This window comes from Muntiacus reevesi, chromosome 5, assembly GCF_963930625.1.
Source record: "Muntiacus reevesi chromosome 5, mMunRee1.1, whole genome shotgun sequence".
Taxonomy (NCBI): Eukaryota; Metazoa; Chordata; class Mammalia; order Artiodactyla; family Cervidae; genus Muntiacus; species Muntiacus reevesi.
The window spans coordinates 42,007,568-42,025,678 of NC_089253.1; the positions used below are offsets into that span (position 1 = coordinate 42,007,568).

An 18,111-nucleotide genomic window follows, 5' to 3' on the forward strand; every position below is an offset into this window, starting at 1 on the left:
ACCATACCATATATACACATACCATATACATACACACATATCATACACACACCATATACATACACACACACACCATACACAAACCATACCATATATACAGACACCATATACATACACACACATCATACACACACTATATACATACACACACATACCATACACACACCATACCATATACATATACACACCATATACATACACACACCATACCATACACACACCATACCATACATACACACACACACCATATACATACACACACATTCACACACACACCATACGCACACCATACCATATACACACACACCATATACATATACACCCCATATACACACCATATACATACATACACACACCATATACACAGATACACATGTATATACATATGCACACCATATGTATACACACACCATATACACACATACATATGTGTGTACACACACATACCATACACACACCGTGTACATACACATACCATATGTATACACGCATAAAACACTCACATTCACACACATACCATACACACAACATACCATATGTACATACACCATATGTATACACACATAAAGCACTCACACACATACCATACACACACTGTACCATACATGCACACACATATATGCATGTACCACACATAAAACACACACATCACTCGCACACACTATACACACATGTACACACATGGACGTATCTCATACACAATACACACATCACACACACACACACACACACACACACACACACACACACACACACACACACACACACACACACGTGATTTACATGACCTGGAGTAAAGGATGGCTGCGGAAAGGCAGGACAGTGGAGGAAGGGAACTAAAGTAGTTACTGCTTGCCAAGAGGAGATTATAGCTTAATTAGATGGAATCTTAGTTCTCCCTGTTGGAAAATCACTTCTTCCTGGGTGAGTGGGGTGGGGGGGAGTGAATAAATCCATGGTTTTAAACTGAAGGAGAAAAATAAGAATGTCTGTAGAGATCAGACTTGTGGTTGCCATGGGGAGGAGGGGCGGGAGAGGGCTGGACTGAGAATTTGGGGTTGGTAGATGCAAACTATTACATTTAGAACGGAGAAGCAACATGGTCCTACCGTATAGCACAGGGAACTATATCCAGTCTCCTGGGATAAACATAATGGAAAAGAATATTTTAAAAAGAGTGTATGTATGTGTAAGGAAAACACCAGTGCATAATCAGTTGTAATATAAGTGCTAAATTTCATTAATTGCATCTACTTTCTTGCTCATCCATCAGCAAAGACCTTGAGAATGGCTTTTCTTAGCATTACAGGTCATCTTAGCCTTCCACATGTCATATTGGTTGCTGGTCACCAAACCATTTTGTTTCCCTTTACTAATTTGGTCTTTAACAACTTCACCCTCTTTGAAAACTATGGGACTGAATTTTCAAAAATAAAAAGTTAGAAAAGAAAAATAGGAATGTTTGAAGTGTGGGTCATAGTGATAATAGAAATGACCCTATTAATCTACTTCCACTAGAACAGTAAATGAACTGCCACTTGAAATCTCCACCAGATATGAAAGTGGAGGTTCAGTAGGCTACATTTTCTTCCCACAGAAAAACCCTTGTTTGGATTGAAAATCGATACCTTAGGAAGTGAGCATACACAGCATCAAGGGATTCTCTGTTGACTTCCTGTCAGTAGTAGCTTTTCCCAAGTCAGATTGGATTCTTAGAAGAACATGACGAGTGGTATGAAGGGCAAGCATACTTTATTTTAGGAGCCCAGCCAAATGGAGATTAACCTGTGTCATGGGGTGAATGGTGGACCCTGAAAAGATATGTCAACGTGCTGCTCTGGGTACCCGTGAATGTGCCTGATTTGGAGAGAGGATCTTCTAGTGTCCTTAGAGGGAAATTTGAAAGAGGAGAGATGGACACAAAGGAAAAGGTTATGTGAGGACAGGAGGCAGAGGCTGGAGTGATGTGTCTACAAGCCAGGGTATGCCAGGGCCTGCCAGCAGCCCCCAGGAGCCGTGGGGGTAAGGAAAGATGCTCCCACGTACTTGAGAGGGAGCGCAGCCCCGCCAGCACCTTGAGTTTAGACCTCTGGGCATCTGAACTCTGAGAGATCAAATTTCTGTTGTTTTAAGTCACCAAGTTTGTGGTCATTTATGTCAGCCCTAGGAAGGTGACACGAACACAGATGAAAATAAGGCATATCTTATTTTGGTTGTCACTGGTGAAATTATTTTATGCACACACACAAAAGTACATTTTCTAAGACTTGTGCATGTATTGTATAAAGCCAAGTAAGACTCTTAAAATTTTACAGGCAGTAAATTTAGAGAGGAAGGAGTCAAAGATACCATTTTAGATATAAACAATCCTGAAGGCATTATAAAATAATCCTTTTTAAAAAAATTTATTTTATCGAAGTATAATTGATTTACAATGTTGCATTAATTTATACTTATAGTGAAATGATTGTTGCTGTGTATATGCATTCTTTTTTTATATTCTTTTCCATTGTTTTCCACAGGATATTGAATATAGTTCCCTGTGCTATACAGTAAGACCTTGTTGTTTATCCATTCTCTGTTATAATTATTTACATCTACTAATCCCAGACTCCCAGTCTACCTGCCCTGCCAACCCTTGGCAACCACAAGTCTGTTCTCTATCACCGTTTTTATTTGGAGCCCATAGAAGAATTAGAGAGTGAGAGAGTACTAAAAAACACAACAAAAATACTAAAATTACCAAAGATACAACTAAGTTTTAAAAAATTGATTGCAGTTCTTCCTTTAAAACTAGTTGTTGGTGAGTCTGGACAGTCAGTCTTCTTGTCACAGTATCTCAGTCCCACCCAACGTTTGTGATTACTTTGTCATTTGTTGTTGTTTAGTCACTAGGTTGTATCAGAATCTTTGCAGCCCATGGACTTCAACACTCTGTCCTCCACTGTCTCCCAGAGTTTGCTCAAATTCCTGTCCATTGAGTTGGTAATATTATCTAACCATCTCATCCTCTGCTGACCCCTTCTCCTTTTGCCTTCAATCTTTCCCGGTATCAGGGTCCTTTCCAATGAATTGGCTCTTCGAATCAGGTGGCCAAACTACTGGAGCTTCAGCTGCAGCATCAGTTCTTCCAGTGAATATTCAGGGTTAATTTCCTTTAGGATTGTAGTGGTTTGATCTCCTTGCAGTCCAAGGGACTCTCAAGAGTCTTCTCCAGCACCACAATTCAAAAGCATCAGTTCTTTGGCCCTTAGCCTTCTTTATGGTCCAACTCTCATACGCATACATAACTACTGGAAAAACCATAGCTTTAACTAGATGGACCTTTGTCGGCAAAGTAATCATCTCTGCTTTTCAATATCCTTCGTAGGTTTGTCATGCTTTTCTTCCAATTTCATGGCTGTAATCTCCGTTCGCAGTGATTTTGGAGCCCAGTAAAATAAAATCTGTCACTGCTTCTACTTTTCCCCCATCTATTTACCATGAAGTGATGGGACCAGATGCCATGATCTTGTTTTTTGAATGTTGAGTTTTGTTTTTTTTTTTGAATGTTGAGTTTTAAGCCAGCTTTTTCACTCTCCTCTTTCACCTTTATCAAGAAGCTCTTTAGTTCCTCTTTACTTTCTGCCATTAGAGTGGTATCTGCCTATCTGAGGTTGTTGATGTTTCCCCCGGTGTCCAGCTTATGATTTATCCAGCCTGGCATTTCACATGATGTGCTCTGCATATGTTAAATAAGCAGGGTGACAATATACAGCCTTGTTGTACTTCTTTCCCAATTTGGAACCAGTTCGTTATTCCATGACCGGTTCTAACTGTTGGTTCTTGACCTGCATACAGGTTTCTCAGGAGGCAGGTAAGATGGATATTCAGGTAAGATAAGAATATTCCACAGTTTGTTGTGATCCACACAGTCAAAGGCTTTAGTTTGGTCAGTGAAGCAGAAGTAGATATTTTTCTGGAATTCCCTTGCTTTCTCTGTAATCCAGTGAATGTTGGCAATTTGATCTCAGGTTTTTCTGTCTTTTCTAAACTCAGCTTGTACATCTGGAAGTTCTTGGTTCACAGACTCCTGAAGCCTAGCTTGTAGGTTTTTGAGCATAACCTTGCTAGCATGTGAAATGAGCACAATTGTACAGTAGTTTGAACATTCTTTGGCATTGCCCTTCTTTGGGATTGGAGTGAAAACCAATCTTTTCCAGTCCTGTGACCACTGCTGAGTTTCCCAAATTTTCCAAATTTCCATTTTGAGTGTAGCACTTTAACAGCATCATCTTTTAGGAGGTGACTTAGATGGTAAAGAATCTTCCTATAATGCAGGAGACCCAAGTTCTATCCCTGGGTTTGAAAGATCCCCTGGAAAAGGGAATAGCTATCCACTCCAGTACTCTTGCCCAGAGAACACCATGGACAGAGGAGCCTGGCATTTTACAGTCCATGGGGTCGCGAAGAATTGAACATGAGTGACTAACACACTTTCAGCTGGAATTCTTTGTTCGTAGTAATGCTTCCTAAGGCCCACTTGACTTCACACTCAAGTATGTTGGGCTCTATTACTATGAGACCAAGCTAATTTGATTTTATAACATTTCTGAGGTAAAGCTAAATTCTGATCTTAGGTCTAAAGTGTGTGCTTCAGGTATTGTGGTCCCAACAGTGGAAGCATGGAAACAGTGGAAAGATGCTCATTTGGGTCCCAGCCTTTTTCTTTTCAAGGTGGAAGTTCTGTGAATAGAAAGCTCTGACACAGGGAGTATTCTTATTTGAAGCCTTGTGATTTCAAACCTTTAGGTAATGGTGATTCCCCTCTGTGAAGTCCTTTGTCAAGAATGCCCAAGGAGTATCCTCTGACCTCACCTCTAAGAGCAGCTGTTTGTTTCTGGAGCCAAAAATGGATCCTCCCCTGGGGTGGGATAGACAGAGACAGTAAAGAAAAATGGAATTGTCTCTGGAAAAAAAGAAGCCAGCTGGGTCTACAGTATTTAACATACACATATTTGAAGGTAAAATGGTGAGCTGTTTCAGCCCCTGATATGATCTACTATTTAAAATGTTGTCTTTGTAGAGAAAGCCATCTTGAATCCAGATTACACAGTTTTTCCTTTGTTTAAACACTGTAAGAATCTGTCAGGCTGGATGTCAGGAGAGGGGAATACAGGAAAGAGAAGGCGAATGAGAAAGGAAAGGAGCCAGGAAAGCAGCTGGGTGTCCGCTTCCTGACTCTTCAGATCATGGGAAGCTGCAGCATCCCAGTGGCTGTGATGCCTGCACAGCTGGGGACGAGAGCATCGATCTCTGGTTTCGGCCTCCTGCTGTCACCGTGCTTCTTTTGAACTGTACAGAGTTAAAGGTTTCTTTCTCATGTGTTATTCCTTTTATCAGTCAAGTCTCATTGCAGAGGAGATTCAGATCAGCTCCTCATCTCTGTGATTTCAAAAATAGTCCAGTGACTCTGGGATAATGATGTGGCAGGACAGAAATCGAACCTTTCTGGGCACTCGTGTGCTATATCATTTTTCTCGTATATAATTCTAGAGCATCACCAGAGCTACTTTAAAATACATCTTTTCTATTCAGTTGGTTTATTCCATTTCAAGTCTCCAGTCACCTCTCTTCCCCACATTCTCAGATGAAACTTGTTTTCTCTATCCCCAGGGGAACTCTGAGAACCACAGGGAACCTCAGATGAGGCCACTTGGCCCCAACGCTTTTCACAAGCAGCCGAATGCTAGAAAATGTGCACTGTTAAAGATTCACACATTGGTCAGGAAGTGAACCAGGTACCATGGTGCTCTTTCTCCAGCTCAAAATTTTCTCCTCTGTCCTCCCCTCCATCTACAACTGCTTCTATTTCTCATGAGAAAGGGTACGTCAAGCTTTTGTTTTTTACTACTCCACTGAAATGCATATTGGGATCACCGGGATTTCCGTTTTGCTAAATCCAGTAATCAGTTTTCTCTCCTCGGCTTACTCTGCTTCTCGGCAGCGTTGGACAGTTTCTTAAGAGCTTTCTTCCCTAAGCTCATGCAGGCTCATCGTTTTCCTTCCTCACTGGCAGCTTCTCCGTCCCCTTTACTGGACCTTCCTTCTCTGCCAGACTTGCATGCATCAGAATGCCCAGGATTCCATCCTTGGCCTTCTTTCTTTCTTTTCTTTTAATCTCATATAGAGCTTGCATTCATTCTTTTATTTGTTTGTTTGTTTATTTGCTATGCTACGGGGCATGTGGGATCCTAGTTCCCTGACAGAGATTGAATTCAAGCCTGCTGCAGTGAAAGCTGAACCACTGAAGCAGTGGTTCTTAGCCGCTGGACCACCAGGGAAGTCCCCTGGCCTTCTTTCTTATTTGAACTTTCCTCCGGAAGATCTCACCTGTTCCCAGTGCTTTGTATGTCTTCTTTATGCCATGAGTCCTAAATCCATATCTCCAGTCTAATCTTTCCGTTGAGCTCAAGACTCATAGCCAGCGGTCTACTTATTGTTTCTACTTGGATATTCAAGCTGTCTCAAACTCTTAACAATGTCCTGACTTTCCTATTCACCCCAAAACTTTCCCCTAACTCCCTCGTTTCAGTAAACAGTACCACCACCCATCCACCCAAGCCCAGATAGCTTCTAGGGAGCTTATTATGGGCCAGGCACTGTTCTCAGTGCTTTAATATATATGAATCCTGACAACTAGCTCAAGAGTTGGTATTACAATCCACGTTTTGCAGATGAAGAAACAGGGGCATAGGAAGACAAAGTGGCTCGCCCGAGGGCACATAACTAGTGAGTGCTATGCACACAGTTGTACGTGCCTTCTGGTACACAGGGCCGGAGGAGTGAAATGCTGGATCATGGGTTTCACTCATGTTTGGCTTCATGAGATGATGCCTGATAGTTTCCTGAGTGATGGCACTCCCACTGGCAGCATATGAATTCCTGTCGCCCTGCATCTTCACCCACATTGAGTGTTGCCAGTTTTGTGGGTGTAAAATGATATTTTGATTTCAGTTTGCATTTCTCTGATTCATAATGAGGGTGAGCATATTTCTCTGTATTTATTAGCCATTGCTGTTTCCTCTTCTGGAAACATGAAACATCTGTTCATGTCTTTTGCCCACTTTTCTATTGATTTGTCAATCTCTTACATAGTGAACTACAGGAGCTTTTTATATTCTAGACCCTTTGTGAGTATTATGAGTCTCAAATATTTTTTCTAAGTTCATGATCTGTGTTTTCACTCTGTGGTATCTCCTAATGAACAGAAATTCCTAATTTTACTATAATTGAATTTCTTGATGTTTTTCAGTGTCTTTTTTGAGAAATCCATCCTTCAGAGTATGAAAGATACTCTCCCATATTTCTCTTACAATTTTGCACTTCACATTGAAGTATATACTCCACATGGAGATTATTTTTATACATGGTGTGGATCTGATTTTTTTTTTTCTGTTTCATAGTGTTTTCTTTTCCAAGTTAATTAAATGCTGCCTTTTTCTTCTGTCAAACTTCTATATAATTGTGAGGTTGTTTCTGGTCACTCTGGTCCATTCCGTTGGTCTGTCTTTCTGTTCCTTCACTAATTCTGTACTGCCTCAGCTAATACTGCTTTACAAATAATTTTTCTTTCTTGGGTATTAACGATATGTAAATTTTATGAAATGGATTGGAAAGTGTTCTGTCTTTTTGATCCTCTGGAAGAATGTGTGCAAATTAATATTATCTCTCCCTTGAATAGCTGATAGAATTTGCCTCTGAAAATTATCTGGACCTGCTGTTTTCTTTTTCAGAAGAGTTAAAATCAGTGCTCAATGTCTTTAGTGTTTACACAGCCATTCAGCTTTTCTCTAGCTTCCAAAGTCATTTCTGGTATGTTATATTTTTTAGGAATCTGCCCTTTTCATCTAAGTTTTCAGTTTTGTTTGCATGAAATGGTTTGCGGCATGCTCATAAATCTCTGCTTTGTCTGGAGTATGTCCCTTTAAAAAATGATTCTGGTTTATGAGTTTTATTAGTCTATTAAGTCATGTATGTTTATTTTCTATTTTATGAAATTTGCTTTATCTTTATCATTTTCTTACTTTTAGATATCTTTGGTTTGTTTCACTAGTGTTTTGTTTGGTTGGTTGATTTGGGTTGAGTTTTTAGGGTTGTTTTTTTTTTTTTTTTTTTTTTTTTTACCTCTTACTGGCTGCTTAATTCATTAATTTTGGCATTTCTTTTCTAATATAACCACTTGAGACTATTGTTTCCTCTGAAAAGCAACAATAAGATAAAGTTTCCTCTAGGAACCTCTTTAGTAGCAATAACAAAGTTGATATATAATGTTTCAGTTTATGTTTGGTTCTGAATATTTCTGATTTCTATTATAATTTCTTTTTTCCTGTATTTCCTTTGTAAAACCCATTTCCTGTTCCCTTTTGAACTGGTTAAATTGATTCTTTTTTCTCACAATCCATTTAAACTACCAATTTGAAAGATTTGTTATTGTTGTTGAGTCACTTAGTTATGTCTGACTCTTTGTGACGCCATGGACTGCAGTACGCCAGGCTTTCCTGTCCATCACCAGCTCCCAGAGTTTACTCAAACTCATGTCCTTTGAATCGGTGATGCCATCCAACCATCTCATCCTCTGTCACCCCCTTCTCCTCCTACCCTCAATCTTTCCCAGCATCAGAGTCTTTTCCAGTGAGTCAGCATCAAGTGGCCAACATATTGGAGCTTCAGCATCAGTCCTTCCAATGAATATTTAGGATTGATTTCCTTTAGGATTGACTGGTTTGATCTTGCTGTCCCAGGGACTCTCAGACTTTCAGTTTTCAGTTTCTTGGTGATTACTCTCAAACTATGAAAGTGTATACTTAAGAGTTTAACGTTAGTTTCCATTTTCCTCTGAAACAATTCAGGGACTTTAAAAACATGCTCTGATTTCAGGCAGTCCCTCTTACCATGCATGTTGTATTGACCGTGGGTAAATTAAACATACTCTTCTTGTCTCATATTAGCAGTTTGTTTAAATTATCCACATTTTTACTATTTTCTGTGTTCATCATTTATTTTTCTGTCCTGACCTTGATCTTCTAGTACCATTTTTTTGTTTTTATAGTATGTCCTTAAGAAGGTATACTGAGGTTCAAGCCAGCCTCTAAGGTGCCCCAGTCATTCACCCTCTCGGGGATTCACACTCTTAGTACCCCTCCCACACTGAACAGGACTGACCTGTGTAACCATTAGGACATCGCCGAAATGATGGAGTGTAACTTCTGAGGCTAGGTCATGAAATACATGGCATTGTTGCCTTGCTTTTTCTTGGACCCGCTCACTCTGTGAGGAAGCCAGCTGCCATGTCTTGAGGTTATCAGTCAGTCCTGGGAGAGGAATCCCCACCAGCCAGTACTTTGAACGAGCCACCTGGAAAGAAAGCAGACCCTGGTCAGGAGGATTGCAACCTTGGCCGACATCCCAACTGTAGCCTCCTGAGACACCTTGAGCTAGGACCACCCAGCTCAGCTGCTTCTGAGTTTCTAACACATAGAAACTGTGAGAGAACAAACATGTGTCATTTAAAGCCATTTGTATTGTTACATAGAGGAATATAAAAGTAATATACATATAGGAGGGTCTTTCGGTAGTAAACTCAGTTTTTGTTATCAGAAAATGTTTTAATTAATTCTCATTCTAAAATTATTTTGTATGTGCATGTAGTTATGAATTCAAAGTTGTTTTCTCTTCAGCACATAGAAGATATTTTCAAGTCTCTTCTGAATTCCTTTATTGTGATTAAAAGTCCACTGTCAGAGAAAAGCCTTACATTCAGAATATATTAAAAATTTGTTATTCAGTTGCCCAGTTGTGTCCGACTCTTCACAATCCCATGGACTGCAGCATTCCAGGCCTCCCTGTCCCTCACCATCTGCTGAAGTTTGCCTAAGTTTATGGCCATTGCATCGGTAATGCCATCCAGTCATCTCATCCTCTGTCGTCCCCTTCTCCTCCTGCCCTCAATCTTTCCCAGTATCAGGGTCTTTTCCAATGAGTCAACTGTTCATGTCAGATGACCAAAGTATTAGAGCTTCAGCATCAGTCCTTCCAATGAGTATTCAGGGTTGATTTCCTTTTAGGATTGACTGGTTTGATCTCCTTGCAGTCGAAAGAACTCTTAGAAGTCTTCTGCAGCACCACAGTTCGAAGGCATCAATTCTTTGGTGCTCTGCCTTCTTTGCAGTCCAGTTCTCACAACCATATATGACCACTGGAAAGACCATAGCCCTGATCATATGTACCTTTGTTGGCAAGGTAATGTCTTTGCTTTTCAACACACTGTCTATGCTCAGTTGCTCAGTTGTGTCTGACACTTTGCCACCCCATGGACTGTAGCCCCTTAGGCTCCTCTGTCCATGAGATTCTCCAGGCAAGAATACTGGAGTGGGTTGCCAGGCTTTCCTGCAGTGATTTTAGAGCTCAAGAAGAGGAAATCTGTCACTGTTTCCACCTTTTTTCCTTCTATTTGCCTTGAAATGATGGGGCCGGATGCCATGATCTTAGTTTTTTAATATTTAGTTTTAAGCTGACTTTTTCACTCTCCTCCTTCACCTTCATCACGAGGTTCTTTACTTCCTCTTCACTTTATGCCATTAGAGTGGTATCATCTGCATATCTGAGGTTGTTGATGTTTCTCCTGCCAAACTTAATAAGACAGACAACCCAATTTTTAAATGGGCAAAATATCTGAATAGACATTTCACTAAAGATATGGTAAATAAGTACATGAAAAGATGCTCATCATTATAAGCAAATTAGTCACTGGGGAAATGTAAATTAGTCATTAAGGAAATGCAAATTAAAACCACAATGAGATACCACTTCACACTCTCTAAAATAGCCATAGTCAAAAAGGTAGACAGTAATGAATGTTTGTGAGGTTGTTGAGAAAACAGAAACCTCAGACATTGCTGGTGGGAATACATAATGACACAACCACTTTGGAAAATACTTTGGCGGTTTATTAAGAAGCTGAACATAAATTTACCATTGACCCAGCAGTTCCACTGGTCATATATACCTAAGAGAATTGAAAACATGATCCACAGAAAGATACTTCTCTGTCTGATTTTGGCAACTTTAATCCAGAACTGGGCTTCCCTGGTAGCTCAGCTAGTAAAGCTCAGCTACCCGCAATGCAGGAGACCCTAGTTCGATTCCTGGGTTGGGAAGATCCCCTGGAGGAGGGATCGGCTATCCACTTCAGTATTCATGGGCTTCCTTGGTGGCTCATATGGTAAAGAATACGCCTGCAATGTGGGAGACCAGGGTTCAATACCTGAGTCGGGAAGAACCCCTGGAGGAGGGCATGGCAACCCACTCCGGTATTCTTGTCTGGAGATTCCCCGTGGGCAGAGGAGCCTGGCGGGCTGCAGTCCTTGGGGTCACACAGTCGGACGCACTGAGCGACTGAGCACGGCAATCTAGAGCTGATTTAATCTGAAACCAGTTATTGTATTCTTTATTTTAAAGTCAGCCACTAAGAGACGTTACTTATCCTTTTTTATTTTTTGCTTGCCTGGAATTGACACTGCTTGGTGAATTGGGTCTGTGACTAATCAAGTAGTCTGTATAGAAACTCCCACTCAGTTTTCAAGGACAGAGCTCTAGAAAGTATGTCCACTCATTCAACAGTATGTCCAGTGCTGTGAGCTGGACTCTCTGTTAGGTGCCTGGATTGGTGCCTCTGATTGGTGCCTGCTATGGTGAGCTTAAACAACATTGTCAGTGTCCTCACTGAACCTGCTTATGCTCAGTTGCTTAGTCCTGTCTGACTCTGTGTTCCCTCAAGGATTGTGTTTCTCCAGGCTGTTTGTCCATGGGATTTTTCTAGGCAAGAATACTGGAGTAGGCAGCCATTCCCTTCTCCAGGGGATCTTTTCAACCCAGGGATCAAACCCAAGTCTCCTGTGTCTCCTCCACTGATAGGCGGGTTCTTAACCACTAGCGCCACTGGCCTGGTTGGGGGAGACATTAATTGAAGCTGCAGGATACCAGATGTAATCAAAAGATCTGTGTAACCACAAGGTAAGGAAGCTGAAGGGACGCAGGAGTGTTGCTAGGCTGCTTAGGAGGCTGTTGCAGAAGTTGGTTATGGTGTCTTAGAGTTAGTCGGTGCTGGTGACAGTGGGAAGAAATGGATTTGAGAACCCTTTGGAGGCATCGTTGACAGCCCTTGGTAATGGTTGGGTTGTGAAGGCAGGGGAGGGAGAGTTAATGTAGGTCACTCCTAGATTTCTTGTTTGCTTTATAGCATGGACTGTGACCAGTGGAAAGGAGGAAGTTAACTGAGGAGAGTTTGGTTTTTGAACATGTTGAGTTTGAGATGCTATTGATACTTCAAAGGAGAACTGCCAGCCAGTAAGCAGTTGAATATACAGTCCATGGAGTCACAGAGTTGGACACGACTAAGCGACTTTCACAGGCTGTTGAATATACAAGTCTCACGATTGGAGGAGATATGTAACTTACAAATTGTCTCTGTAGGTGCTTATGTATAGGCCTGCAGTCCTATGGTAAAATTCTCCATCTTTTCATCTCCCTTTTCCTACTTTTCTCCTGTTTTTTTTTTTTTTAAACCAGATTTATTGTTGTTATTTTTAGGTGTTTTTCAGCTGCCACTTAACATCTGGATCATCTTTGGGTCTCTTGTCAGTCTGTTTTTCTCCCCTTGGTTTTCAGTGGTGTGGTCCTGTCTTTCACCATGTCTAATAATGTCAGGCTTTGCAAACAAAAGTAACTGTAGGAGCTCCAGGTGACGATATTCTTGTCCAGACAGGATCACTTTTCCCTCTGCTGGGCTGATGACGGTAATCAGCAACTGGACTAGATGGAAGTTCAATTTGCAACTCTGCTGAGGCTCAGATTTACTAACGTCTGGTTCTCCCCAGCCCTCCAGGGTTTTCCAGACACCCTTATGTGTTCTCAGGACCCTTTTCCCTGGTAGAGCTCACATTCTTTGTGTAACAAAACTGCTTTTCAGGAGATTTCTGCTTAGCTCTTTACTGTCTCACGCACCCTCAGTATTCAGCAAACGTCTTTAGAGAAAACCTGGCAGTTTTGAAGATTTGAAGCCTCCATTTTGCTGGTGTCTGATGCAAAGCCCAGGTTCTCTGCCTCCTGCTCATGTTCAGAATCTGTAATTTACTGCAGAAGTCAACTCCTTTCTCAAGATTCTCTTCTTATGGCCCCTCCGGATGCTCTCTACTCCTTTAAAACAGACCATTCCTGTGTTCCAGCCAGCTTTTCCCATTGTTCTTGGCAGGAGTGCTGATCTGCTGCAGCTTCTCCATTCTTCTGTGAAGTGGAAGTCCAGCTTCTCTTCCTGTGAGCTGCTTAAGGGTGGGAATTTTGTGTATTTTGTTTCCCTTGAAAAATCCCTTAAGAATATTAGTACATGGTTGATGCTTAAGAAAAATTTAGTGAGTGAATGCATCCAAACATCTTGGCCCCATTTTTAGATCTGCTTCATCTTTTCCCAGGTCTTAAACCAGAGTGCTCTCTAGTTATTTTTATTAAATATTGAGTATTCTACTGAATATTGAGTATAGATGTGTAAGAATATTTATAAAATATATAAAATTTTATATATAAAATATATATAAATTTATAAGGATTTATAAGAATATTTATAAATATATATAAAGTTTATAATATATATTTATATATAATATATATAAATTTATTAAAATCTATAAAATATATAAATTTATAAAATATATGCTATATATGTATAAAATATAAATTTATAAAATATATTTGTATAAAATATATACTATTTATAAAATATATAAAATATATATAATATATATACTATGAAATATATATTAAATATATACTATATAAATCATTTTACAACAAACACCCGAAAACCTCCTACGCGATTTAAGAAAAAGAAGTTAATCATTCTGAGTTCCTTGTGTGTTCCTCTTTTGTTGCATCCTTTTCCCTCCCCATCAGAGGTAACTGCTATCCTCAGGACAGAATTCTTTCTGTCATTCTCTTGAGTATTTGCCTCCATGAACAGTGTATTGTTTAGAGTTGTGTGTTCTGAGCTTTATATACATGGAATCATATTAACTGTATTCTCTTTTCTTACTGTTGTGTATATCTGTAATTCATTCATTTCCATTGATGTGTATGTAGTATTCCATTGTATTACTGTGTGTGCATGTATTTTGATAGATATTTGTGGTGGTAACCAATTTTTTGTTTGATCTTTTTTGTTTGTTTGGATTTTTTTTTGCCGAGGTACAAATCTTCATGCTAAAGGCATGTCTTCTGGTGGGTTATAGCTATTAATATTTACTACAAATTAAAATAGAAATGTTTATTTATTAATTTATTAAAATAGCAATAATTTTAAAATAAAATAGTAAAGTAAAAACAAAAATTTTTCTGAAAGAAAAACTACGGCTTCTGAAACAAAAAGATTAATGAAAAATATGGCATTGTTGCACATTTTTATCACAGCTCTTTACTGACTTTATGAAAACTGCTTTCTTGCATCTGCTTCTGCATTCAGATTTGTTACAGTATCACACACGAGTGGAAGACACTTTCATAGTTAGGTGAGAATGACAGTGAAATAGGAAGCAACATCTTAGAACTATTTTGAAAATAGTTTTGACTTCACATACCTCCCGGATGGACCCCCTGAGTTCCAGACTGTACTTAAGAGAACCACTGATCTAGGGTCTGTTTGTAGACTCTACCACAGGGAATGTGCATGCTTCAGCTTTGCTTTGTAAAGCCAACTCTGCCAAAGTAGACGGACCAAGCTGCCCTCCCACCAGCAATGTGTAATTGTTCTGATCACTCTAATCACAGCACTTGATATTGTCAGATTTAGAATTTTTGCTACACTGGTGACTGTGAAATAGTATCTCACTGTTGTTTGATTTGCGTTTTCCTTGTTACTGATTGGTTTGGGCATCTTTTTATGTGTTTATTATTAGTTATCTGCTTCCCTTTCCTGTTAAGCGAAAAGCGTTAGTCACTCAGTCACGTCCGACTCTTTGCGACGCCACAGGCTGTAGCCGACCAGGCTGCTCTGTCCGTGGAATTCTCCAGGCAAGAATACTGGAGTGGGTTGCCAACCTGGTGAGTGCCTATCTAGAATTTTTCAGCTGTAAATCATGTTTCATTCTACCTTGTAAAGTGAGATAAAATGTTTTTTGTTAAAACACTCATTATAGAGTCAAATTGACCATTTTCATTACATTTTTTTTAAAGTTGAACAGTTATTTTAACATGTGAGGGAGATATTTGACATTTCAATATTGTTTAAGCTTCTTGATTTCTTTAAGGAGCTGTTAAGTAGCACTTTTGCGGAGGAGAACATGAGTCTGGTTTGGTTTGGTATAATATTCAGCTTTTAGCATCTATACTCATTCTAATTGAAGGGAATGTGTTTGACTTAAAAGAGCTTTCTGTTTTTCATATCTCATCTCTTATAGCCTGTAAAATGGCCATAGTGCATTCAGCTCCAGTATTCTGGGATTCTAACCTATTTTGTCTAATTTTTACCCTTTGTTTCAGTTATATGAATGGGCTTAGAATTACTAATAGTTTGATGGATCTTTTTTCCCCTCATTTAAACCATACTTTTAAACTAAGTGCCCTTTAGTGATTATAGCCCTCTGATTTTTTTTGTTGAAGTATAGTTGATATACAAGCGTACAATATGGTGATTCACAGTTTTTAAAGTTATACTTCATTTATAGTTGTTGCACAGTATATGCTTGTAGCTTATTTTATATTTGCTTGTACCTCTTAATCCCCTACCCCTATATTGCCAACCCCCCGCTGGTAACCACTCACTTATTCTCTATATCCATGAGTCTGCTTTTTTGTTATATTCACTAGTTTGTTGTATGTTTTCAATTCCATATCTAAATGACATCACACAGTATTTGTCTTTGGCTTATTTCACTCAGCATAACACACTCCAAGTCCATCCATGTTGTATTTCTCTGACAATTAATGATGTTGAGCATCTTTTCATGCACCTATTGTATAGCCTTCTGATTTCTGCTCAGCCTGTTTCTTTTACAACAAATTGTTTATTTTTTAACTTAAGAATTTTCAAAACTAGAAAAAATAAAATGGTGATCTCCTACATAGGTACCCTGTCACCTAGTTTTAATAATTATCACTATTAAAAAAATCTCCGAAAATGGGCATATATTTTTTGGTAAGAAAAATAAATATTTTTAATGTAAACAATACCGAAAAACTTAAAGAAAATGATAAGAATAAGGTGGAATTCCACTTCCCAGCAATGACCACTATAAAAATTTGTTGAAATGATTTTCCATTTGTATGAAAACTGAATGTTAGAAATGTTGACAAAAATGGAGGTATACTATAATTATTATATTTTCTCAATTTAATATGTATAGATCTACATCGTTCCTTCTAGAAACTATACATTGCTTCTTATATAAATAAGATATTTATTAATCAGTTCCCTATATGCACTGCTCTTTCTTCTTACATAAATTTCTAAAAGTGGGATTATACTTTCAAAAGGTATCAGTTCAGTTCAGTTGCTCAGTTGTGCCTGCCTCCTCGTGACCCCATGGACTGCAGCATGCCAGGCTTCCCTGTGTATCACCAGCTCCTGGAGCTTATTCAAACTCATGTCCATCGAGTCAGTGATGCCATCCAACCATCTCATTCTCTTTGTTCTCCTTCCTCTCCCGCCTTCAGTCTTTCCCAACATCAGGGTCTTTTCCTATGAGTCAGTTCTTCACGTCAGGTAACCAAAGTATTGGAGTTTCAGCTTTAGCATCAGTCCTTCCAATGAATATTCAGGACTGATTTCCTTTAGAATGGACTGGTTGGATCTCCTTGCAGTCTAAGGGACTCTCAAGAGTCTTCTCTAGCACCACAGTTCAAAAGCATCAATTCTTCGGCATTCAGCTTTCTTTATAGTCCAACCCTCACATCCGTACGTGACTACTGGAAAAGCTATAGCTTTGACTAGATGGACCTTTGTTGGCAAAATAATGTCTCTGCTTTTTAATATGCTATCTAGGTTGCTTATAGCTTTTTGTCCAAGGAGCAAGCCTCTTTTGATTTCATGGCTACAGTCTACGAAATCTGCAGTGATTTTGGAGCCCAAGAGAATAAGTGTGTCACTGTTTCCATTGTTTCCCCATCTAGTTGCCATGAAGTGATGGAACTGGATGCCATGATCTTAGTTTTCTGAATGTTGAGTTTTAAGCCAACTTTTTCACTCTCTGCTTTTACCTTCATCAGGAGGCTCTTTAATTCTTTGCTTTCTACCATTAGAGTGGTGTCATCAACATATCTGAGGTTATTGATATTTCTCCCAGCAATCTTGATTCCAGCTTGTGCTTCATCCAGCCCAAACATTTCTCATGATGTACTCTGCATATAAGTTAAATAAGCAGGGTGACAATATACAGCCTTAACATATTCCTTTCCTGATTTGGAACCAGTCTGCTGTTCCATGTCCAGTTCTAACTGTTGCTTCTTGACCTGAATACAGATTTCTCAGGAGGCAGGTCAGGTGGTCTGGTATTTCCATCTCTTGAATTTTCCACAGTTTGTTGTGATTCACACAGTCAAAGGCTTTGGTGTAGTCAGTAAAACAAAAGTAGATAATTTTCTGGAACTTTCTTGATTTTTTTAATGATCCATCGGATGTTGGCAATTTGATCTCTGGTTCCTCTGCCTTTTCTAAATCCAGCTTGAACATGTGAAAGTTCATGGTTCACGTACGGTTGAAGCCTGACTTGGAGATTTTTGAGCATTACTTTACTAGCGTGTGAGATGAGTGCAATTGTGTGGTAGTTTGAACATTCTTTGGCGTTGCCTTTCTTTGGGATTGGGATGAAAACTGAGCTTTTCCAGTCCTGTGATCACTGCTGAGTTTTCCAAATTTGTTGGCATATTGAGTGCAACACTTATTGAGTGCGGCATCGTCTTTTAGGATTTGAAATAGCTCAACTGGAATTCCATCACCCCCACTAGCTTTGTTTGTAGTGATGCTTCCTAAGGCCAACTTGACTTTGCATTCCAGGATGTCTGGCTCTAGATGAGTGATCACACCAT

At 39.4% G+C, this 18,111-nt stretch overlaps 1 protein-coding gene across 4 annotated transcripts in view; it reads left to right on the forward strand.

The window, feature by feature from the left end:
- PACS1 (phosphofurin acidic cluster sorting protein 1) overlaps positions 1-18,111 on the forward strand; it is a 145,059-nt gene that overhangs the window by 80,786 nt on the left and 46,162 nt on the right. The window contains exon 1 of one of the 4 annotated variants that reach the window (XM_065937784.1): positions 15,034-15,129. The exons of the other annotated variants lie outside the window; for them this stretch is intronic. The gene's annotated coding sequence lies outside the window, so the exon portion shown is untranslated. Of the gene's footprint in view, positions 1-15,033; positions 15,130-18,111 lie in introns of those variants that run through there. 4 annotated transcript variants of the gene reach the window in all.